At 43.8% G+C, this 26,573-nt stretch overlaps 1 pseudogene; it reads right to left on the reverse strand.

The window, feature by feature from the left end:
• Positions 1–24,753: 24,753 nt before the first annotated feature.
• LOC120840896 lies at positions 24,754–25,359 on the reverse strand (annotated as a pseudogene).
• Positions 25,360–26,573: the final 1,214 nt, after the last annotated feature.

Below are 26,573 nucleotides of genomic sequence, written 5' to 3' on the forward strand. Positions count from 1 at the left end.
CGGGGCGCATATCTCTAAAGGCTTGGCGATAGGACGCATAGCCTCGGAAGCTGCACTGTATTGCTGGATTGGCTGGTTATAGGGAGCGACGCAGTGACTTAATACGTAGCAACCGAAGATCGCCGGCGACGTCCCCCTAGCCAATTCTGGCACCGCAGAGTGGTGGACGGCGGGTGTATCATTGGGGCGCGTGTTAACACACCCCGGCCCCCCGTTCAAGCCGCTTCGCAGCGACAATCTGGGAATGGCTCATCACCAAATATTAACCCATCTTGTGCCACCGTACACGCCGCCTCGCGGCGCCCCGCCGGCGGCCCTAGTACGCCCTAGCCCTGCTGTCCCCAACTGCACCTCGGTTGCTAGGTGTTACGCTACGCCGTCTCTCTCTATAACCAGCCATTCCTGTGCGGCACGTTCGTGTTTCTCGAAAACTCCTCCCCCCTACGAATTGCGCGCTCCTATTGGCCGCAGTCCGCGTGATAATTCCACGCGGTTCCCATGGGAACGTTCGCGAAACACGAAAGCAACTGTTTGCCGTAACTGTCACTCTTCGAGCTCGGACCGTGACGACAAAGTGACGTATGACCACGTCCGACCTACGTAGCACATAGCGGAAGTCGTGTAACTAGATTAATTGCGGTATTACTCGGCACACCCTACTTTCTGTTTCACTATGATTGCGAGCTAGTCCGGGTGTAGGAGCTACAAGGACGTGCTACGGGCTTTCAACGTCCCTGTCGAGCAGGCGCGCTTGCGCAGTGCAAACCAACGCTCGTGCAAGCATCGTTTGGGGTGATGGGCTCGTGCTTTTAACTTCTGTTTCTATTGCACGAAGGGGAACAAGCTTTGGGCAGGATTTTAGAGCGTAGAAAATGGCGGCGATGCTTGTTGCGCAACGATGGCTCGACCAACGCGTACAATGACGGGTTTTCCGCGAGCACCCGGTTGCCTTCGCGATGCACGACGACTGTTTCGGACGACAATACCGCTTGTCGAAAAGCACCGTGTGATCGCAGTGTGACCGGCTGCGCGACGAGAGACGGCAACGATGACAGATGATGATCGTCGAGCGGCAGCTACTAATTGAATCGCACTGAGATTTTTCGCAGCGGGGAACTACAAAAGCGCGGTTGCCACCGATGATCACATAGCTAATGCCCAGTGGATGATGAACAGAGCCGTGATGGCCGTCGCGAGTGTCGTTGTCAACCGGCTGGGAAGAGACGACTGGGTCGACAAAACCCCGGACCGAGGCAACTGAGGCATGTGCGAAAGAAGGCTTTCGTCGCCACCACGACAAGCACACCGACGTCGTGGGGTGCGTTGACGGAACCTAGAATTTAACAGAACCTTCGTAACCATCATCATAAGTCTGAAGGAGATCGTCACCGTTCTGAAGGACTCCAACACTTTGCCGGAAACACCACTTTGCCATTAACAACTTGGAAGTTGACGTTAAAATTTCAGGGTTTCTACCGCTTCGAAGTTAGTGTACGCTTAGTACCTATGTCTTTAGTTGATTATTTGTTGCGGTTTGTAGCTACTGTCAATCACGCAATAAAATCTGGATGGGTTGCTGATGGCATTTTATTGTATCAACTAGATATATTACCTTTTCACGCCAAGCTTCTGGAATTGCATGCCAGTCATCGGACAGTCATAAAAAAAACTTTTCGATGCCCTGCAATGAACTGCGAACAGGTGTGTCCTAAAATGAATCGTTAGTTGTTTAGACAGCAGGAGTTTAGTCTGACGGAGTATGGTAACATTGTTACCCACTGTAGACGAGAAATTTAGCCAGTGAAATCTTGTGCATGGTCGTCATCTCCGTGACCAAGAAAAATAATAAAAATACAATTGTCCTAGATTCAACACGCGTGTGCTCAATGTAAAGGTTATCATGCAAATTAAATAGATTGTCGTTTCAAAAGTGACAGTAGCTCATTGAAATTACAGAGTAGTGTGAGCTTGATTTTTTTTTTTTAAATTTGCGTGTAATGCAAAGCAAATACGCACTGTTGAAGCAGAGTAGATGTGTGAAGGAAAAGCGAGCACATGTACTTAAGAAAGAACTGCTACGTAACGTGAAAAATGTCAGCAACCATCTTGCCATTGTGGTACGAGCTCAGTGGCTCTGCACATGCTTATGGCAGCCTGTGAATGTAGGATGCTCCCATTATGGTATCATCCAGTGGCAAAGCCAGGGGGGTGGGGGGGGGGGGGGGGGGGGGGCTTATATTCGCCCCCCCCCCTCCCCAAATCCGGCGGGCACTAGAATATACACACAAATTTCGACACCATCCCCCCCTCCCCAAGTCATGAACATCACAGCCACCTCAACCCCCTCCACCCTCAACCCCTTAAAAGTTCCTGGCTACGCCACTACTATCAACAGCACTCAATTGATAGTCAACATTATCAAGATAAGCGAAATTTTCTTTATTTTATGCACCATATAGGCAGTGTTTCTGTCTTTATATGCATGCAGGAAAAGCACAAACTGTAGAAAACATTTGTGTGAAGCGTTCACAATGCTGTCCCCGTCAAACGTTCAAGGCGTTAACGAATTCCACAAATTAAATTTTCAACAAAACGCTGGCAAACTTACGTTGCGTTTTATATCATTCACCTTTGTCGTCCGATGAATCAGCAGTGAGCACTACACAAACCTCAATGAGCTTGTCGTTTGTTTTCTTGCCGTTGGGGCGATCGCTGGCGGTCGTTGCGGCGGCACAATTTTTTCTCAGACCGTTGTCTGCTTCCTCCGTGCTCGCGGAAACGTGGTTTCCTTCGTGTAAAAGGGAGGTTTTGAATCGTGATGCATGGCAACGCTGAATGAATGTCTATTACCGTCTTCATAATCTCAGTAGAGTAGATTGTTAGGCTATTTCTCGCCTCTTTGTCCCTGTTTTTTGAGGCGAGGCGAGGCGAGGAGAGGCGAGGTTTCTCGCCTCTTTGTCCTTGTTTTTTTGAGCGCTAAAATGTATTCCAAATTCATAATCTCAGCAAGGCTACCGTACGAGCCACAACACCACCACCACTTTCAAGCTTCATAACACCGGCACAAATAGAAGCCAAGTCTTGCATCTCGCCAAGCGTTATATCGGAGACGTTAAACGCCAGCTCACTGTGCTCTTAGACCCGGTCCTGCCGCCGAATGGGCTCATCCAACAGCACGAAAGCATTCGTGTGCGCGTTGATCGGGTGACCGATCGCATGTCAAACCCCAGCCGCGGTCGATCCGACGAGCATCGCGGCCATGTTCTTTCGAGTTTAACTCGCCAAGGGTACGGTTGTCGAGTTAAAACAATGCAAATAGTCCCGTGCATTCTTGTTCTTACATCATTTTGTCGTCACAACCCGAACTCGAAAAATGTCTGTTAGCGGAAAACTGAGGCTTTCTAGTTTCACGAAAGTTTCCCTGGCAAAGAGCGTTGAATCGTCACGCGCAATGAAGCCAATGGGATAGCGAGGTACAGTGCTAATCACACTTGTCTATAACGCGCGAGCGTGCGGCTTTCTCCGGGGAGCGCTAGACTGGTGGCATTCGCGGAAACTAAGCTATAGTCACGTGGCGCAACATGGAACGGCCCGCTCGAGGGGTGTCCTGCCAACTCTATCAGCTGGCGGCGAACGCGGAAGGCTGCTCGCACGCTTTTTACAAACATAAAAAAAAACAATAAACAAACTAAAGCACGAATGCCTATAAACGATGTCGTCGTTAAAAAACAAAAATATCTCATAAAGCACTTTACTATTATCACTTATCAAGCTGATAGAGTGGGCAGGACACCCCTCGAGTGGGCCGTTCCATGTTGCGCCACGTGACTAGATTAGTTTCCGCGAATGCCACTAGTCTAGCGCTCCCCGGAGAAAGCCGCACCCTGGCGCGTTATAGACGAGTGTGATTAGCACTGTACCTATGTAAAGACGTGTAAAAACGTGGAAGCCGTTTTCTTTTTTTTTTTTTTTTTTTCACGAGCTTTTCTGCAAATATAAAATTAAGTAAAAACGACTGCCCGAGATTATGCGGAAGCGTCCATTTCTTCAGCGCCGAAAGAGAAGAGCATGGCTTGTGGGGACTACCGTCGTAATCACTGCGGTGAGCAAAGGGAGCAAAGCATTATTAAAACTGCACGAAGAAACTTTCCTGCATCATCCACAGCATGTTCACAACCGGTGCACTCTGCGTCGATCTCATGAGTAGTCCTATATTACCACAGAGTCGTCGTCAGCTCTGTATCCATTTGGAGTCTCCTTCACAGGCAAATAGGAAATTCCATTTGCAGCTTATGTTCATGGCGGCTTCACAAAGGATTTTCGGTGTCGCAGCGTACCTTCACATAATATTTTCTTCTCGTAATGCCATCCGTATCGTGCAGAAACAGGGAAAGCAACCACGCAAGCGGGACACAAACATTACAAGGTCGTTACCGCGGTTTTCGCCATGTTTGTTTTCAAAGACCGTAGCGAAAGACTTCGAGAAAACAAGCTGAGATATCTTAGCTAAATTTACTTTACGTCATAATTATTGAAATAATCTTTCGTATTTTATAAAAGGATAATATTATTTTTCTCTGTTTCCTTCCATTTTCCGGAAGGTAGCCTTTTCTCCGTCATTCGGTCGTTCTAAGTCCCGGAGGAAAGGAAGAAGATAACAAAAAGAACAAGGGGAAATGCAGGGATTTCTTCGCCCCAACTGGGTGGACACGTCACCGCGACGTAGGGCATCGTCAGATTCTAGCTGACCTCGTGCGTGAACCCGAACGTTGGGGCGGAGCCTCAAACGAGATTCATTCTAGTTTGAGGCTCCGCCCCTTCTTTCTCGATACGTCACAACTCGAAAGGTTCCGTTTGCGACCAGAATAGCACCCCTGATCTGTTTGCACGAGGGGGAAGATGGGTTTTGGGAATGTTCACACCACGGAAAAGTGCTGAGAGGCTTCATCCCCCCCCCCCCCCCCCCCCGCTTTGTTATATATAAAAGCTGCGCAGAATACTCACTCATTTCTTTGAGAATCAGCGTAGCGGCAGCAGTTTGATTTTAAGTGTCCATTTTGTAAAAATAAAAGACGTTTACAACTCACTGTAATGCCGAATTAGAGCGCAGTTCTTGAGGAGGAGGAGGGTAGGGTATGCCCCTCCGCACCCTCCCCTCATCCTCCTTAACCCGCTAAACAGCGGGAAAGATTTCTCCGTTAAATTTAGCGGAAAAAGTTTGTCCGCTGAATTTGGCGGGGAAGTTTTCTCCCAAATTTAGCGGGGGAAATTTTCCCGCTGCATATACTGGGAAAATTTAGTCCGCAAAATTTAGCGAGGAGATTTTCCCGCTAAATTTAGAGTGAACATTTTTTTCACTCTAAGCGGGGAAATTTAGCCGGGAAATTTGGCGGGAACATTTCCCTGCTAACTTTAGCGGGTTAAGTTTCCCCGCTAAATTTAGCGAGGATATTGACGTCACATGTTCTCAACACCAATTCAATTTCCCCCCTAAATTTTGCGGAGAAAATGACGTCACATAACTTCGTGTCACGTCACCCTAGAACAAATACAGTTTCTCCGCTAGATTGAGCGGGAAAATTGACGTCACGGGACCTCGAAACCAATTTCATTTCCCGCTAAATTTAGCGGGCGGTTACGCCGACGGTGACGCCGCGAAACGCGGAAACGGACGCCTAAGAGCTGCTCTCTATAAAAAAGTTTAGTCGCACGTGGAAAGATGTTGACTCAAATCTTGTGTTCCCTGTCAACTTCAACCCTATCACCCCACTCAGTTCCAAGTGCTTGGCCTCGTCTCTCGACGATCATCGTCGAATGGTTGACAAAATTATGAATTTGCAAAAATAGCATTCTTGGCTAAAATTCGTCTGACCTTTGAGTTGCCCTGAAAGTAGCTGATACGAAGGCTGCCGCTCAAGATACATTTTTATAATTGTATATCTCAAGTGATTCGAAAGTAATAAATCAATTGATGATTATAAAGTATAATCTGCAATTATTAAGTTCCAGGTTAATACAGCAACCTGACCCCCGCTGCATAAAGTAATCCACGTCAAACGAATGTTTTCGGTGGCTCTCTTCCCAGAACGCTTATAAAAACCTCAAACAAGATCTGCGATGTTTTGACCACCGTTGGCATTGGTAAACGGACGGTCAAATTGATAAACGCTGCACGACTCGAAACCACTCGAACTCCACTTGAGCTCGGTTTTTTTCACAGTTGGAACTCGACTCGAAACTCAACTTGACTGAGGAAATATTCAATAATTTCTTCCAACATTTTATGGTAGCTTCAGAGCTACCTCGAAATTTTCCTAGACGCTAGAGCCCGTTTTGGCTATCATTGCGGCCAACTCATCGTTCACCGAGTTCGTCAATTGTGTCCTCAAAACAGAAGAATTTCTGCACAACGTTGAAGACGAGAGCCTTGCAGTGCCACGGCGTTGTTTCAGGATCCGGCTGAACGTGGTGTAAGTGCATGTTCAACGACCAAGCGTCCTCAAGTCAATGTCGCTGGAGGAGTGCGACAACCGTTGTGGTCTGCCGGTCCCTCCAATGCTTCACCTCTTGATTACGCTTCATTTCTACGGCGCTGGGACATTCGGGTGCACTGTAACGAGCTGCCTGGCAAATGTGTCGCAACCCGTAGTGTGCCGTAAAGTTGTGCAAAGTTGCGGCTCACACACAGAAAACAAAAGAGTATATTCTCACACCCCTTGTCACATATAAGTTATATCACACCCAAAACTTCAGTTTTAACGTACAGCCCACTGACGTTGAACCGACGGTACCAACTTTCACGAGCTGCTTGATAACCGAGTTGTACAACTTATTAAAATAGCTAACATACGTGTGACTGACTGCATGGACAGTACGATGCCGCTGTCTTGTCAATTGTCCGAGGAACGCGGCGGACTTGACCTTGTTATCTGAGGCTTTTATGAACTCCACTTTTGCAGTAAACATTTTGCTGCGGCACTCTATGAGTGAAACGTGCTAAAGAGGCGAATTCGCATTTATGATGAAGGCCTTTCAACGCCGTAAGATTTGACCGCTTGACTACCTCCAGCAAGGGGGGCGGTCGTAGCAGTCATGCATCAATAAACGTATTTTCAATCGACGTTATGAGGCCTCCTGTGGGGTTGCGATCGTGAAACAACAGGGTGGCTATGTGGCACGTTTTGGACTCCCAGGAGACTAGGGAGAAGGAAGTGCCGTCTACAGCGTCTTTGAATGTTGATTGGTGTAATCGCTGATGATGGTATCTGCAGAAGTTGCTAAGATACGTTCATTCAAACCTACGTCACTTCCTTCTCCCTAGTCTCCTGGGAGTCCAAAACGTGCCACATAGCCCCCCAGGACATCCGTGCTGCGGGTATGGCAACCAATTCAATGAGTAGCACTGCAGGCAAAATACGAAGCCTAAATGTCCTGTTGACTCGCGGTCGTATAAACGCGTAAACTCTAAAAAAAAAGAAGATAGTAGTATTTACTAGGTAAAAGCTAGTAACTGCTTGTGACATATGGTACTATACTTCGTTTCAGCTTCGGTCCGAGCGCGGCCGATGTTATGAGCCGAAGGGCCAATCAAACAGCGAAAGAGGCACAACGTCATGGCGTGCTCTCTGCAGTTGATAGGACCAGCCGGTATTCGCCGTCTCTCTGTGCGCGCTCCTCCGCCGGCTAGTCCTATCAAGCGCAGAGAGCACGCCATGACGCTGCGCTTTTTGCGCTCTTTGATTGACCCTTCCGCTCATAACATCGGCCGCGCTCGGACTGAAGCTGAAACGAAGTATAGGTAGCTAGTAACCGTAGGTAGTAAATGCCAAACTATTAACAGTTACAGGTCAAGAAGCTAATAACAGTTACTAACCAATCTAGTGTCCTTCACTACCTTTAGATAGTAATTAGCACTTACCCTCACAAGATGCAGGTGGCGTTAGTCAACGTCAAATTCAAAATTCGCAGAAAATGATTATCGCTGGGATAGATTTTTTTCTATGCTTTTTACATTCACATTTACGCACGTATTATACATTTAACGCAAACAAGGAATTAGAACACAGATGGCACACACGCACAACACACACGCGACGACAGACTTACCCACCTCGTCCGTGAACGATGTTACAAATATGGAGCTGCTTTCGCTCTAATATTGTTCTTCAATATTGTTATTAAACATTCCAAGGAATCTACCTCTTACTAAGAAGTAACTGTACACAGAGTAAGTTTTTCCGACGGTCTATAAAGCAGCGTCCCCATCGGTTACCATCAGCCATATTGTCGCTTCCCCGCATAGCAGCTGATGTTACTACCTGTCGCGGATTTGTAATAGTAAATACCCAGTAAAAAAAATAGTAACAGTCATAAAAAGATAGTAACTGCTGCACTTACGAACTTAATACTCCCCGCGCTTTTGAAGCAGTAAATAGTTAATAAAAAGGTAATAGCGGTCAGAAAACGTAGTAATTAACTGGTGCAGTTACTAGGTTCTCGCTAGTTTTTTTATAAGTGTATAATGTATAAAAAAACAGTCTAACGCTACTATGGGCAATGGATTTTTAGTTTTCTTTTTTAGTTTGTATCTACATGCAGCCATAAAAAGTTGCTAGAGCAGTTGTGAAATGTTCACCAACGGTAGCTCTTCTGCCGACATGCATTAGCTTTCGAGCCCATACGTACAACGTATCCAAATGAAATTTCAAGCTTGCACTGAAATTAGCATGTTGATTAATTATGTAGTTCACTGGAGAAATTCATTATGCTCCTTGTGTCTATTATTAGCCGTTGTCAAATGGTACCAGTACTTGCTATGAATGTGATGGCTGCATTTCGGGAGATGGCAAGGATTGCGCTAGCTTGCAACCTCTAGTTAATTCAACACCGTGCAGAACACTATCCTTGGAGGCTAGTCCGCGAAAGGCTATTTTTTTGCCCGCATCGTAGCCATACTGAACACCGTTCGTGTTTGTTTTAACGATAAAACAACTAATATTTCACGCTGACTAAAGAAAAGCTTGAAATCCACCAATTCAGTGCTTTTAAAACAGACATGTTTTAAAGGTAACAAACACGTGCATAAATATTTTGTACAAAATATATGTTTTGCACGGAAAATGTTGGTATAATCTCGTCTCCAGGCACTCACGGGAACGCTGAAGTGGAGTACGAAATCTCGAAAAATTTCTCCGTTGAGGTATCGCCGAGAAGCGTCTATGAAGCCGAGTGCCCCCTGAGGGGAGGTGTTCTTTTTTTCCTCCACTCGACTAAGTGAAGGTGAAGTTGGAGTCAAGTAGCGTTTGAAAATGCCGCCGTTAGAGTTACTGAATTGGTTTCCAGAGTGCCAAATCTGTCAAGCTCCGCGCAGTGGCGCTCAAAGTCATCCATATTCGTGCCCCCATTTTGAACGCTTACATAGCTGCGATAGCTATATGCATAGCACGTTGTTGGTGTTGTCAACAGATCCTTCCGGCAAGTGCATGGCGCAGCAGACAGGAACCTTAAACCGTTTACGGCATTATTTACATTCTAGTCTAGCTGCACTTGTGTAACCATTACTCCATAGTTCCCATTAAAGACCCCAGGTTAGCAGTCATACAGCACTGGTCAAATATATAATTTCGAGATATGTCACCTCTGTCTAAATACCTAGACATACCAATAGTTCACTCGACGAGGGTGGTCTGCGCCGTGTTTCTGTTGCAGCGGCGAACTTGATCGCTTCGAGTTAAGTCACTTATTTCTTTCATCATAGTGAGCGGGTGGCACTTTTTGTTTACGCTTTTTGAACATGTAAAAAGGCCGTCGTATAAACGCAATAGAATTTCATCCATTTATTTACAACTGCCAAAGTGTTCGGGACTGGAGAGAAACAAGATAGACTGCAACATAGTCTCAAGCTCTCGTGATAGAGGCTTGCAGTGAAGTCCAGCAATGAATTCCTCATGACGATATTCAAGGCAGTTCGAAGTCGACGTGATTTCTGCAATTGGTTAATTTAGACAAATGAAACTGACGGTGAGTTAAGAGAATGGCTTGATACGAGATCAATGGTTCTCTAAATCGGAACCACCAAGGATGCCTGTGTCATCATTTATACTACAACCTGAGCAAAATGGGTTGAACACACTTCAAACTGACCACATAAATCGATTAATTTCTTAATTTAACGCGCTGGGATTTACTACAGAGGTTCCTGAAGGTGGTAAAATCTTTCGCAAAAATTGTGGAAAGATTTGCTTACATAAGTAATTAAAAATATCAAGAACTTTGTTTTACTTTGCACAGACTTTGCATGTATACACTAAACCTATTTTCGGTAACTGTGGCGCAAGGTTGGGGTATATAAACTGAATAATAGGTAAGCCAATTATATTTTCTTAACAGTTCACACATTTTTGAATCGTGGTAAATGCTGGAATAGTCCACGACGATTTTCTGATGATGTTGAGATAAAAGGCATAGTCATATTTTTTACATAGACAAGACCAGTTGTTATTTTTAGGGGCAAGCCCCTTAGGGGCTATCCGTGCTCGTGTAGGGCAAAAAAAAAAAGAAAAAACGCATCTCCTCGTGGTGAATGATGTTAATTGGGGCGAAGCTCTGGTGGTGCTTGTTTGCGTAGACGGTGAGCCGCAGCATGCCGAGCCTTTCGTTCGTTTTTATCCATGTCAGAAAAAGAATGTGTGGTATGGAACGTGGCTATATACGCATTTGAGCATTTGACCGCAGCGTGACATGGATGAAAACGAACGAAAGGCTGGGGCATGCTGCGGCTCAGCGTCTACGCAGAGAAGCAGCACCAGAGCTTCGCCCCAGTCAACATCATTTACCACGTGGAGATGCGTTTTTTTTTTTTCTTCTTCATTTGACCTCGGAGGTTTCATGCATCCATACTCTCAATTAAGGAATGCACCAGTTTTGATCATTCCTGTAGTAAATCCCAAGGCGATAAGTTAAGAAGCCGATTTATGCGCTCAGTTTAAAGTGCGTTTAATCCATTTCGCCCACGCTGTTTTCCAGCAGAAAGATGCATATCTCACTCGGTGCATCGAGTGACGTAAGACCGGGCTGTCGATGCTTCATTCGTAATTTTGTACCAGAAGGCAAGAAGACAGCAATGTAATAATAAACAAAAACCTCAGATGACCAACCATTTGATGGCCCATTCACACAAGGGTGTTTGTTTAGATCGCTTTATGAGTCACATGAATATTCGTGCTTTCAATTTCTCATGCAAAACTACCCATTACATTGGTTTATACGCTTCATATAATGCGATTCAGTTTGAGTAGAAAGCACTGCATTCGAAATCTTATAGACCCCTTAGATTTCCTGTACAGGCTCCCTACGGGAACCAGAGTTGCGCGTTTGATTCCACGTTTCGCGTGCCGCCCTCGCCGCTATTCGCCGAGATCCGATCACGTGAGGAGCCGCATCAAGTATCGTGCAGCAAAGTAGACGTTGCACGCGCCCCGGCGTACGTTCCCCGGCTTTTGAGCGCGCCGCACGCCTCGAACGCGCGGCGCTGCTATTCGTCGAATTCAGTCACGTGAGGAGCTGTATCCACATGCCATGCATGAACGCGCAACTCTGGCTCCCGTAGGGAGCCTATACAGGAACTCTAAGACCCCTTAAAAAGTTATGCCCTCTCACGGTCGATCTGCAAGTACTGCAAAGTGGCGTTTGCAAAAAACACCAACAAGCTGGCCAGTCTATAACTGACATAATACACACTTCAAAAAGACAGTATACAATTTACAGATTTTCCATTTTTATGCTGTCTTTTGAGCAATCCACTTTGCAGTATTTTCAGATCGACCGCATGGGGGCATAATATTGGAAGGGGTGTATTCAGAAGCAGCCGCTATCCTAAGCGTCTTTCATGCCGAACCAATCTCAGTCCAAGCAGCCAGATTGGCTGCGAGGCGACGAGCGATAGGCGGAGAAGACCTGTGAAATACGCTCACCTCACAAAGTTTGCGTCGTGCACTGGGCTTTGAATTGTTTCGTTTTATAATGGCACGCAAGCATTCCTCCCCTTCGCGGTGGCGTTGTTGGTTGACGGGAAGCGGAAGTGTCTTTTAGCGTTCTCTGACCTGCTTCTGCAACCGAAGGCAAAGGAAGCAGGCATGTAGGAGTCACGAAATACGCAACGCGTGCGTCACGGCACTAAACTGCCAAGAAGAAACGACACAGAGTTTAGCAGCAGAAGCTAAATGTCCATTAAAGGGCGGCTCATGGCGGCGATTCCAAGGAATACTGATAATTGTGAGTGCACCCCTTGCCACGTGGCTTATCCTATCCAATGAAGCCGCTGCAAATCAAAACATACCCGGCTAGAGTGACCCTGCAGTTGGCAAGGCATTAAAGATTGGGGTCGCGGTACTATGACACAGTATTCAGAGACACTATAGGTATACCTTAGTAGAAGGCCCCCTATGTTTACTAACCACAAAGTTATGGTAAACTTTGACTACCTGCGTTGTTTCTGCAGCGAAAGTGACAGATCAATCATCAGAAATGCATGCCTGACAGCTTCGTTTCCCGTTCCAATCGATAGCACTCTATCCCCGCACCACTTGTCGGTAACCATAGGCTGTATCAACACTGCAGGGCCGCGAAGTACAGATGCGTCGGGGCAGCAACTGTCAAAAACTAAAGTATATACGACAGTGCACACAATAAAACGAGCGAGATCGAACATCTCGCCACTTTGGCGACGGAACATCCGTAAATATATTCGCGTAAATGTATTCGTCTAATGCAAGTATAACGTAGATGATCTTGAATAACGAACATGATGACGTTGTGATGGCGCGGTCATATTGTCACGACCGTGTTAGGTCAGCATTACAGGCAGAACTGTTAATCTCCTCCTCCCCCCCCCCCCCCCCCCCCCCGAGAAAAAAAAAAGAAAGAGAAGCGAGGTTTGTTTGGTTAAAGAGTACTTGTGAGGCCGTTTAGACCCAGCGTGAAATTAGCCAGCCTCAATGGGCGTGTGCTCTCACCGCTGTAGATAAAACAAAAATATTGTAAGTGTGGTACTACCGCTAGGGTGGGGTCTTTAAAGGAGCTGTGCAACGATATTCATTTGGAATGTTTTTCACTTTACACAAGCTTACTGGCACTAGTGGGGTTCAAGGATACTCGCACGCAACTCCGCTGGCCAAAAAACTCCTTTGTTGCGGTGTAATTTCAAGGACAAAAGCGATCATTTTCATTCAATCTCTCTTTTGCAAAATTTCATGACGTAACGTGGGGATCGCAGAACACCCAAGCGACGATATTTGAATGCTGTTCATAGCTTGGACCCGAGCATTGCGTGGGCACTCGATTTGGGCTCGTGATAATTACTAGCTCGAGAAGCATTCGGGTAGTGGTCCGTGTCCAATCGCTGCAACAACGACAATAGCCGAGCCATAACAATGTCTGGAACTCAGCGCGTGCCCTGTGCTTTGCCAACCCCAGCGCGTGGCTATGATCAACATTGGCGGCATATAGTCGGCTCCAGATCACGTGGCCGCTTGTTCTGGTGGCGAGTTGAGGGGGTGAACGCTGCTCGTTTTTCTTTAATTTTTTTCTGGGACTTCTATTGCGTGGGGTGAGAAACGAACGGGTGTTTCATAGGTCATTAACGTTAGGGATGCGTTTTAAGCGGTATTTGCGCAAAGTACAAAAATTGTTGCATAGCTCCTTTAACGCGCATCACGCAGTAGTGGTATATGACCGCACGCTGGTACGATGCTCTTGCAGGCGGATACGGGCAAGTGTAATGACTGAACCCAGGATTCCTTAGTTCTTCTGCACGAGCCTTTACTCAACGTGCTCCGAGCTGCGGTGCGCTACCACACCTGAACACCCATTCCCCTGCTTTGGGAAACTGAATCGCATAATTATGAGGAACAAGAAAAACAAAGTTGGCGAAGTAGATTCACTTTTTTCCCCAGGTCTTTGTACGTACGCCCCTACCCCGAAAATGCGACCGACATTTCGGACAATACGAGTAGTAACGCCGGTCGCTGATTTCAGACTCTTATTCTATTTTTCCCTTACTCCCCCAGGTTTCGAAACCCGTCGGAGCCGTCTTTGTGCTACAGTCCGCAATGACTGTCTTTTTGAATGAGCCCACGGAAGCCCTAAATTCACGTAGAAGGAAAGAAAAAAAAAAAAAAAAAGGAGACACGCGATTTTCGATTTTTTTTTTTCTCATGTGGTTTTATTGCGGTTCCGTTTATATTCCGAGTTATTCTGTGTGGCTTTGAAGAGAACGTTAATGAAGAACCTTCCCCCTCCTCCCGTCGTCCCATTGGAAGCCAGCCGAGCGAAACTTCACAAACAGAGTTCGCTGAATTCGTTATCTTAGAATCCGAATCTCGCATGGCCCTTTCGGTATTCCGGTCAGCTTTTTTTTCTTTCCGTCTCTCTTTCTCTTTCTCCCTTGAGGATTTCTATCCCCGACCTCGATACCAAAACACGTTCACGTTCGTTACTCACTTCTTTGTAACATTCTTATATTGTTCATTAAGGAAAAAAATAAATAAAAGGAGACATATCTTGATCTTCCACGAACCGCGACTCTTCGTGTAAAGATGGTCGATCCATTCGCGCGACATAAAAGGCCGATGAAGCTACTGACGTATTTTCCAGTATATAAGTTGAGGGTTGTTTTAGCAAAATTTAGGTCCGTGCGTCTAATGCTACGGTCTGACTTACGTGCGTTTTTGTTCTATAAGTATGAAAACTTATATTTCTTCTTCAATTCGTCGGCGAGAATATTGAAACTGGCTCCTGCTTACACATATATCTCGATTACAAAACGCATATGCGGGTTAACGAACGCAGTTTTGCTGCACCGACCTTAAATATATATAAATGCGACTTAAGTACAAAAGTGGACTTATAGGCCAACATATGTTATTGTTTCTTACAAAATGTCAGTGTATAGAGGCATGCGTCTTATACAAGGCACCCTCGAAGACAGGAAACTAGGAATTCGGCCAAATTATATGGCTACGTGTTTTTTTTTTTTTCCTTCTAGGATGCGAGACGTCAAGCGAGGACTGTACGTTATGGATGGATGCACCAAATCCGAATTGATGATCCCGTTTTGCAACTTAGATGCTTCTGGTTTGCACGATTATTTCTTTTATGTTATTTTTTCTCGTCTTCTACTCGTGAGTCAATATGACAGCCCGTTTTCAGAATGCACTTTTGTGATTTCCATGGGTCGAACTCCGCGTGTTTCGAAAGCGATGTGTTGCGACGTCTGGCATCAATTGAGATGGAGCTCGAAGAAGCGATGCGGAAACTACACCAAGCCTCAAGGGCAGTGGGTCTGCTTTTCGTAGCCCGGGCAGGCCACGCATCCAAAGAGCGGGATTAGGGGATCAGGAGGTGATGAATGATAAAAGAGAAGGAACGCAGGGGAATTAGGTGTGCTGCCGTTTTCCTTTCTTCGTCTTATCAGAAAGCTCGCAAGAGAAAAAAAGAAAAAAAAGATCGATGTGGCTGGACTCAGGCATTGGAAAAAACGAGTCATCCCCAGGAATCCTCCTTGATATAGATAGCCCTTTGAGGGTTGCATCACGGCAGCACTGGCTTTTTTTCCCCGCTGAACGTCGTGGGAATTAATGATAGCTGATTAATGAAATTCCTGGAGACGTTGATCTCTCAATTTTTTTCTTCGGCGGTAGTTTCTCGGACACATTTTGTTATAATGTTGATTATGGTAGAAGAAAGTGATTACGTTTCCACAGAGACTCGCCTAAGATCCTGAGCTTTGAAATAATGAAACTGCGTTATTGAGGGTATTATATACTTGTAGTTGTTTATTATATATTTATGTATTTATTTATCGCACAAAGAGTGTGCGAGTGTTCTCCTTGCTGAGCCTTTTAGAGCAAAGAGATTGATCTTATATTATAGGTCTTCTTTAAAGTTAAAAGACGCTGATAACTAAAAAATTAGATTACGCCATTGACGCTTCTATGGCATGCACTTCTGATTTTTGAGCACAAAAGAGTTAAAATATTATTTTTGCTGTGACATTTAGCAAGAAAACTGATCTTACTTTCTCTACCTTTTTACAGCGCAGCTGTTAAGGAATAGTTCCCACAGTATTGTGTACGCGGGCAAATAAATGTCGAAACAAAATGGCGATCTATGAGCGACGGCGGCAACCAGACAACCAGATTTCTAGTTGTCGGGTTGCCGTCGCCGCTCATAGATGGCGGCAACAGTTCCAGCCTCTCCACCCTGGCTTGCCGACTTGCGGCCGGCCATTACTTCGTTCCCACCGTAGTACAGCTTCGCTGGTCTTCCTTCTTCACCAGAGTGGAAAGGCTGAAAGTTTTTGAAGACGATGACGGTCGAGCATCATGGCTGGAAAGTCTGACAGACTGCGAATTATTCGGTCCGCCTGCCATATTGCGTTCATGTGGCTAATAAAAATGGCGTTTCTTTATTGAAAAACAAAATTTCTCTCTCTCTTTCTCTCTCTCTTTCTATATGTATATATATTTATATATATACTTTTTTCTGCAATACGAAGACAACTAGATGTGAATGCCCGATCGCCGAAGCCTTTCAGCGGAGCTCTGTCTGATATCTGCTATTTTTTCAATCAGTCGCATTGAAGTTCTGCTCTAACTAATAATACTCAAAATAGTTGCCTCTGTTTTTATTTAATTTGCCTTTTTCTGTACGAGCCATCAGTTACGTTGCCCTTGCTGTCACTTTCTGAACTTTGCATATGTCGGTCAATCAACAAACCACTCCCAATTATCAATCGACATCTTGTAAACCCTGAGATGGGGAACGATTTTTTTACCAATTATCAATAGTTTGGCAACTTATAGAGTAGCTGCTGGAAAAATTTAAATAAAACGCACGATCCGCATCTTGCTTGCTCATCAAAGGCAAAGCAGCCCAAGACACGTGACCTACTTCATTTTCTCAGGCCAAGAGACTCGCCACGATAGAGTAGCAAAAAAAAAAAAAAAAAATTATAGTGCAGCGAACTCGTTTGTTGAATGTTCTTTTTTATCACGTGTCACGCGAGTCGTGATCAACATTGCAGTGACGAAACGTTCTTCAGATTGACCTTGGTTTAGGAAGAATGGGAGCAAGAGCTACTGAGACCGACATGGATAAAATATAAATTTTTTTATGTGTTACATACAAAGAAGCTCCTCTCTGAACTTGGGCGTCTGTTATTGCAGGTAGAATAAAGAGGGCAGTGCAAAAGGAGGTGTATCGAGAATGCTTTCTTTCTTTTTATGACCCGGGACAAAAAGTGATTGACCTTCAGTTGATCTTTTTTTTGTTTCAACTTGACGTGGAGCCAGTGAAACTCGCGATGGCGAATACACAGATGACCGGGGTAAGTGAGGTGGATAGCCTGGTTTTTTGAGAAGCAGTAACCATTTGTTCAATTTTACCCTTATAGTAAAATGATCGCAATAGGCTACAGAAGTGAACTGGAAATGAAAAATTGGTCAGCTAGGGCTGCGTTCTCATAGATTTTAGTAGATCTATACGCAGGTTAGGGAATAACTATACACTTGACTTTGTGTGTCCATTGGCAGCCTAGTCTTTTTCGAACGCTTCGTCAAACCACGTTTTTGTCTTATCACTACTGCCCAGCTTCGAAGTTGCTAGGTCAGTTCATTGACGCTGCAGTGGCGTAAATCATGTTCACTCCTCTTCGTGGGTTGGTTTTAGATTTCATGAAAGCCTTCAGATGAAATTACTTTATAGAATCGGTGAACCGGCACATGCCAAGAGGCGCGCACAGGGTCAAAATCGCGAGCTCATTCGCCAGTTCTGTAAAAGCCTTCGGTCTGGACACTTTAGAAATTTTAGTGGAACAGATATATTTTTGTGTTCTCCTGCTGCAAAAATTAGAATTTCTGCGAAGAAGCGGCGCCAAACCCATGCTGACAGTTCTATATAAAAAAAAAAAACGGATCCTGATAATCTTTTTTTAGTTACAACAAGTGAGAGCAGGGGCGAGGCCACGCTGAGAGGGGGATTCCAAACGGCACAACCGCTGTAAGAATATTGCAGGCTAAGTGTCAAAATAATTACTCTGTCACTACCGCACTAATCGTTTTCTATGGCGTATTTACACGGCGAACATGCCCCCGGACAAGTTCATACGAAATCAGTGACGTCACCTTTTTTCTGGTTCAAAATCTGCCATGTTCCAGGCAAAAAAAAAAAAAAAGCATGCAAAACTCGAGAGCTGGTTTGCGGACCACAGGAACGTATCCGAGGAAATGTCCGCGGACTTGTTGAATGCTGTTTGTCACGTGGGCAAACCTCATAATATAGGTCTGCGAACCTGTCGTAGGACGGTTATTGAGATTTTAAACTGATTGAATTGCTCTTTTTTCCCGGTTTGGCGAGGTCCGTGCCAGGTCCGCGGACTCGGCTGTCTCGAAAGGAACCAGTCGCACCAAATTGCTCGTGCGACAACGGATGACCAAGTCGTCGTCTTTTTTCTTCCTTGACGGACCACTTTGAGTGTTTGTTTTTATGGCTATCCTTGTTACACGAGCGTTGTCAACTCTTATTAAGCCAAGGACACTCGACTGAATCGCAATCGGCCATAGTTTCACGACGGCGCCAACTGTCATTGAGGTGCTAACGATCATTGACTTGAACTGAGCTTGCTACCTTAGTTAACTGGTGGGGGTTCGCCCCGACAGAGCAAAAGTTGGCGGCGTCCGTTGCATTGCTACCCATGGCCAGCGCCAGCGAAGCGCTTACTATTGCGGAAGATTGGGAGAGGTGTCCAGAAAGTATCATACCAGCAAATATTGTCGAAAGAGGTATGATTCGGGGACAGAGCTGCCGATAAAACATCCACGGCACGTCGCGGAAGCCCACGCTCGGCGAGCGCGGCCATTGTGAGGTCGATGCCGATAAGGCTTTCGTTATGTCTATCTTTCTTAAATTCGGCAGAAACGTTATGGTTTATCGTCTCTTTACTCTAATATAAAAAAAAGAGTTAATTATATTTTGTGTTAAACGTTCGTAATAAATATAAAAAGTGTGCATATCATTCAGTTGCGTCACTTAAAAAAGAATAATGGGACATCAGTTTTGGTTTTGTCTTGGTTTCAACTGTGATCGAAAGTTGGTGTTGTTAGTTGAGCTCGATGACGGCTGGCGCATATCAGCAATCGTCCATTCAGTGATGTTGAAACGGCCCGTGTAACAGGGGTATAACTTGACTGTGTTTTATATAATAGTTGACACTATAGTTGACACCTTATTAAACCGAATGTGTTTATATGCTATTTCTTAAAATTACTGCCTTCGTCCCTGCCGCATGTAAAGAAACTTTAATAATCGACGATATTTTAAGCCCTTTTTTTATTGCAAAGTTCAGACATAGGTCTTAGCATTTTAATGCAGGAACCGAACTCGACGAAAACGAACTTCAATTCAAACTGTATTAGATACAGAAGTCAAACGTAGTTACCCACAAGCCCCGAGGGATATTATAATACGTATTTTTGCATTCTCGTAGCAAGATCTAACATTAAGTTTCAATACCTCAACGCCAAATCGTGTGGTCATTTATGCATATCAAGAGTAGTGGTGAAACGTGGAATATACATTTTATTTCGGGAAAATGGTAAATGTGCGTAGATTCCTCTTCCTATTTCAATTAATCAAAGGATTATTTATCTCGCGGTTTGGAAATGATATTTATTTGGATTTAATTCAATTATAAATATAACACACAAATACTAACTGCGAAAAATGTTCAATGTGTTCAAGAATAAGACGCTGTGAAATCGGTTCGACTTTGTAGACCGATAATTTCTGATCCTAAACATGCTTATTGCTTGAGAAGCATTAAGATTTAGGCGGAATAAAATACATAGCTATTTATTCTTGGATAAATAAATACTTTATTTTACATCATCAAGAGTTGATGTAGGCTGCAATAACAAAAAAAAAAAAAAGAACGATTTGACTTGACAAGGCCATTGGAGGTGACACTCATTTAATTACACACTTCTATACCACACTGAATAAAACACGTTTCGTTTAATGTTTCAGATGTTGTCCACCACTATACTTTTAAAAGTACCAACCATATAAAAAAATCTTTGCGCGAATCTCTAGGTAATTTTATTGAACACATTAATGCGCAATTTCCATCCGGAGACAGAGTATTTGTCTCCAATTTTCTTTCTATTAGAGCACTTTCCTGGCAGGCTGATGGTTCGACACTCAGGCCTGCTGCTTCGCACGATGTGTGTGAGGCAGGATGTTGTCGCATCAGCCAAAATAAATCCCAACTTTGTTTTGCAGGATAGCTGTAAAGTAAAAATAAATTAATGAATTATGGCATTGTTTCTTCACTATCGTGAGTCTTTTCTCGTCAGTTATTCCACCAATCGAGCTACTAAATCCGTTTCCGACTCGTTTTTAAGCTTTTATATTCCCCAAGGCAAGGTTTATGATTGTACATGCTCTTCTTAACTTTTTCTTCCTGATGGAGCGTGGCTCCGGTGCAGGACGTGACTGACAAGTTACAATTGCTAGCATAAGCCGCTTCACTCGGCGTCTACTTCGCATTTGAGTAAAGCGTGGCCTACCCGAGCGAACCAATGCCGAAATATGCAAAGCGTTCTCATGGCCGGGTTCAAAGCCAGTGGTGCTGCGCAAAACTATAACTCTGCTAGATATTGGCAACCTCATCAACGTAAAACAAGGAGTCATGAAATTGCCTTTGGTTTACTTCCAGCATAAGGTCCCTCATCTTCTCGGTAAGTTTATGTGCATGACCGGGGAAGTACAGGCTGTTGCGCCCTACGAACTGGAGGCCGCGGTAGAACCTCCGCATACCATCCTCGTCCCAGCAACTTGGCCATTTATGTTTTACCTTCTATTGTTCTAGATTAAAGATGCTTCGCTTTTCTTTTGTTTTCAAAAACAACGTTGTACTTCTTTTGAAATATAAGACAAATGTGAGCGGACAAATAGAACTTCGCAGTTCACATGAATCAGTCAGCGTCCAATGATATCACCTGCCATATAAGGCCGATACCGGCAGAAGCTGACACTGCAGTTTTTCGCTGATGCTTGAGTTGGAATTTTATATCGTTGTTTCAGTACTAATTGTGTAGGAGGCACTGCAGTTGAATAAATTCTTCCACGAATACAGAACGCCGTTTCGCCGCTGGGGATCTCCATCTTCAGCGGCGCACCAACTTGTTTCTTGAGGGGGGGGGGGGGGGGGGGGGCAAACCAGACGCCCTTGGTATCCCTTGGGCGCCGCCGACCAGTTTTGGCCCTGCCCAGTGGCGGCTGTTTCGAGGAGGGGGGGCACAAACAAATGCCTCGCCCCCCACTCTGAGAACTGGGGGGGGGGGGGGGGGGGCAAGGCGCCCCTTTTGCCCCTCCCAGTTGGTACGCCCATGTCCATCTTTGTCTTCTTCACTGTCAGATTGGCCCGACGCTAAATCCAGTTCCTTTTTTATCTTGGAGTTCAGCAAAAGCTATGAGCGCGAGGTCACAACTTTGAGATGTGCTGATCTTGTTTGGTAGCACGTGCAGCGAAAGTAGCAACCGAAGCTACAAGCTCGGACTCGTACTCCTCACTTCGGTCCACGGTAACATTGGGATTTAGAGCCAGATCCGCGGACTAACCGCGGACCTGCGAATTTCTCTGTCATGACGTCAATGTCACGTGATACGCACATTTTTTTTATTATTTTATTTAAGAATACTGTCAGCCTTCACTTGAAGGCTATTACAGGAGAGGTAACAACAATATATATACCGTCATATCAAAAATTTCAACTCTATAGATATGCACGTAATAGAAGAAGACTGTTATACAATTTTTAATTGAAGACAACGTGAACCATATCGAAACACTTTGTAAAAAGAAGTGAAATAGAAAAAAAGGAAAAACGCCCTTTTTATTTATTGCTGGGTAAATATCTTTTCTAAAGAAGACTCGAATTGGGACATATTTGCAGAACTAATGACATAATCTGGAAGTTGGTTCCAGTCTTCAATTGTTTGCACAAAGAATGAATATTTAAAAACGTCTATCCTACTATTATACGGTTGGATTGTTTTATTGTGATTTAATCTGCGCAATCGTTTATGTGTTTCATTTAAATATAGTTCAGGTTCAATGTTTAAATGATTGTTATACAGCGCAAATAAGAACTTTAACCGCGCTATTCTCCGTCGTTTCTAATGATTGAAGTCCACACTGGCTAAGCATTTCAGTCACAGAGTCTGTTCGTTTGTATTTATTAAGAATGAAACGTGCAGCCTGCCTTTGAATTTTTTCTAGTCTATTGATGTCTACTTTTTTGTTTGGACTCCATACAATGCTGGCGTACTTTAAAATAGGACGGATCATTGTCTTATAAGCTGTGATTTTGGCATTACTAGTTGCATGTTTTAACTTTCATTTAAGAAAGCACCAACTTCGATAGGCAGAGGAGTAGACATTATCTATATATAGTGCGCCATTCCAAATCGTGTGAGATCACCACACCAAGGTACTTAAAACTGTTTACAACACTCAAATTAACATTGCCTATATTATAACAAAATTTCAAAACGCTTTTTTTGTTCGTTATATGGATATATGTCGACTTACGAAAATTTATTTGCATTTGCCAGTCCTCACACCATTCATTGCCTTAGATTTTCCAGGTTCCTATTCAGAGCTAATTGATCATTAGTATTATTTATGACAGAGTAAGGAAGGCAATCATCTGCAAAAAGTTTTATTCTGCAATATGCGTAGCTATATCATTTATATACATCCAAAACAATAATGGTCCTAAGACTGAGCCCTGCGGGACTCCTGAGGTTACAGATAGAGGTGGAGATATGTTTCCATTTATCTCAACTTTTTTACTCCGATTTGACAGGTATGCTTCTATTCAGTTAACGATTTTATCACACAACCCTATCTTTTTGAATTTGAATAATAATTTTTTTGTGAGGTATACGGTCGAATGCTTTTGAAAAGTCTATACAAATTACATCGATCTGTTCCTTATTATTTACAGATAAAAAAAAATCATGAAACGTTTCAACATGCTGCGTTACGCTTGACAAACCATTTCGAAAGCCATGCTGATGAGAGTATAACGTCTTTCGCTCCTCTAAAAAAGTAAATATATATTTTGAAATGACGTGCTCCATCACTTTACAGCAAACGCTGGTCAATGAAATAGGCTGGTAGTTTTCTATCGTAAAGCGGCTTCCTCCTTTAAACACAGGGACGACACGTGCGGATAACCAATATTGCGGGAGTGACTCCGTTTGTAATGATTTGTCGAAGATAATTTTTAAATAAAAAGATAGCCACTCTGCATATCGCTTTAAGAATTCATTCGGTATTTTATCCGGGCCTGTTAATTTTTTTGTATCCAGTGACAATAGCTTAGCAAATATTCCGGACTGGCTTATCTCTATTTCTGGCGTACTCGTTTCAATATCAGAATGAAACCCCTCATCGAGATTTTGTACCTCGTGGGCTGAAAAGACTGATTGGAAAAACACGTTAAACCGATCTGCCATTTCTGCACTGTCAGTAATGACCACATCGTTTTCAACAATCTGCTCGATCATTTCCCTCTTTCCTCTTAAGAAACGCCAAAATTTTTGAGGGGCAGTTTTTATAAAGTTGTGAAGAGTCACTGAAAAGAATCTCTCTTTGGCTTGTTTGAGTGATGTTTTAAATTTAATTTTTAGAGCATTTATATGTTCTTTAAAACCTTTTCTGTGCCTTCTGATTTGACGTTTTAGGTGGATAACTTCACGCGTTATCCAGGGATTTGTGCGATATGTCTTTTTAGTTTTATTGGGAACAAAGGAATTAATGCAAAAGGAAGTAGTAGTTTTAAAAAAATTCCACAGATCATCTACTGTACTTGTAATGCTTAGTTGGTCTAATGTTTCTAAGGATGTCTCTAAGTAGCCTATAATACTTGTATCGTCTGCGCGAGTAAAGTCTTTAACAATTAGGGGCCTAGCAACCCTGCAATGACCCTGTCGTGGTAGTGGAATCGTAAACAAAATCATTTTATGGTCTGAAATTCCTTCTACAATTGAAATCTCGTAATCCGCTATGTTTTCTGTAATAAAGACAAGGTCTAATGTTGACTGAGACTGGTCGCTGATTCTAGTGAATTCCTTGACTATTTGGGTAAGGTTGTGATTAAACGTTATGTCAATTATTTTTTCTCCGTTAAGGATATCAATGCCACCAGCTGTCAAAAGAGCCCAATTTACATGGGGCAAACTAAAATCTCCCGTCATGATTACCTTGGTTGTATCATTTACATATTTGCACAAAAACTCATTCAAGCCCTCCAAAAATTCTACTGGTGCGTTTGGCGTTCTATAAACCACTCCGAAAAGGAACGTTCGACTGTAATAAGAAATTCGGCACCAAACAGTTTCATCACAGTCGCATTCAAGCACCACACAATCAATGTCATTTCTCAAACAAATAGCCACACCCCCGCCTCTGGTAGTTCTATCACACCTAACTAATTTATAATTGAGGGGAACAATGCAATCGCTTTCTATATTGGAGTTTAGCCATGTTTCTGTAATAGCTACCACATGGGGACTGTGGGCAAGAAACAAAATTTCTAGAGCTTCAATTTTATTAACGACACTTCGGGCGTTTAGGCTAATAACTCTCAATTCAGGTGGATCGTTTTCAGCCGCCCTTGCATTGCGTCAGTTGTACGCTGCCCCACTGGGTTGAACACGACGTCGCTGGTTTAGATTAAGATCCCACACAAATGTTTCACCATTAATCTTCAGCTTTTCATGTACAAGTGATACCTTATCGCCCTTTGCTCTGTTCGATGCCGCGCTTCCCCATAACAGTTTTCTTACTTGCACTGTTTCTTTTGCGTAGTCACTACTGATACTGAGCTTAGTTCCTTTTAGTTTTCTACAGTTTTTTTAATATTTCCTCTATCTCGTTGTAGTCGAAGAACTTTATGATTACCGGTCTATTCGTTTCCTCGCACTTACGTCCAAGTCTGTGAATTCGCTCAATCGAAGTTACTGTGATGCCGAGAGTCTCTAGGAAGACAGCTTTCGTTACGGTTCGCTTCAGTTCTTCAGTGCTTTCGTTGTTTTTTCGGGTAAGCCAAATATAAGTAGATTATTTCGCCTCCCTCTATTTTCTAGGTCAATTAGCTTTTCACTTTGCTGTCTGACTGTCTGTTCTAGGTTTGCAACGACTTCCTTTAGACTATCAACTTTCACCATTTCGCTCTGAATATTTGACATTGCATTTTCCAGTTTATTAATTTTTCCGTGAATATTATGCATTTCTTGCCTAAGATTTGCTTGACCACTTTTAACTTCTTGAAGATCCTTACTCATCTGGCCCCGATTTTCCAAAATCTTTTCTAACTTCTGTTCTATTGTTAATGGTCCTGGGTTCGATTCAACGTCCCCAGAAAGCAGCAACAACATTAACCGACGCCAGCAATCACACAAAATGGCAAAACACTTTTGAGGGCACGGCACTATCACCACAAATTTGTAGCTATTTTTATAACTGTGCTGCTTGTATTGTAAACCAACCTGTAGAAGTAGTTGCGGAAATTTAGCCATGCTGGCCGTCGGGTGAGTGCCGAGCCCTCTGATGTTGGCCGGGTCTGGTCCTTGCTTTTGTAGTGGCGTGGTGGATGACGTTTCGCGCCCACGATGAAAATCCAGCCAATGGGGGCGGATGATGACTTGTTGTTGTCCGATGCTGTCCTCAGGTACCGTGAATGGCGTGTTGGATGGCGTTTGCAATAGTATCGGCATCACCTGCAGAAGTAGTTGCGGAAATTTAGCCATGCTGGCCGTCGGGTGAGTGCCGAGCCCTCTCGGCACTCACATTTCTCGGGTCCGAGGATTTGGTTCCCTTAGTTTGTCCAAAGTATGAATACACCTCTAGAAGCATATACGTCATCCTGCCTCAAGAGCGTAGTGAAGAGCGCGTGCTTGCAGGCACATGTCGCCACAGTTGCTGTAGCTTGTGAGGGGGACAAGCTCATTAAAAGAGTAATAAAAAAGCCATCTTTATGCAGTATGCAGGATTTTGTGATGAAGAACGCCTATGTTCTAATTTCGAATGCTTTGCTAGCCGATAAAGTGTTACGCACATTAAGTTTTAGTAGAGCATATTAAATACTAATAAAGTGTTACGCACATTAAGTTTTAGTAGAGCATATTAAATACTAATTCATTTACTGACCTTTTCAAAATCTCTTTCTTTAATGTTTTCCCATAATGTTGTTTCTTCAGTACAACATTTCGTTGAAATTACGTATTAATTACGTATCTCATTACACGTCTTTAATGCCAAAAATGAAAGCAAGATGTCTCTTAAGAAAAAAAAGCTCAAGCTTCCTTTGTGCCGAGATTTAAAATAAAATCGGTGGAACTCTGTGTCACCCTGGCATTCGAACGTAACAAATCGCGTCCAGTAACCTAAGCTTTAATTCACCCGATTGACTGCTCGCACATTTCAACTTGCGATTGGCTATATA

This window comes from Ixodes scapularis, unplaced genomic scaffold (assembly GCF_016920785.2).
Source record: "Ixodes scapularis isolate PalLabHiFi unplaced genomic scaffold, ASM1692078v2 PGA_scaffold3__209_contigs__length_174095766, whole genome shotgun sequence".
NCBI lineage: Eukaryota > Metazoa > Arthropoda > Arachnida > Ixodida > Ixodidae > Ixodes > Ixodes scapularis.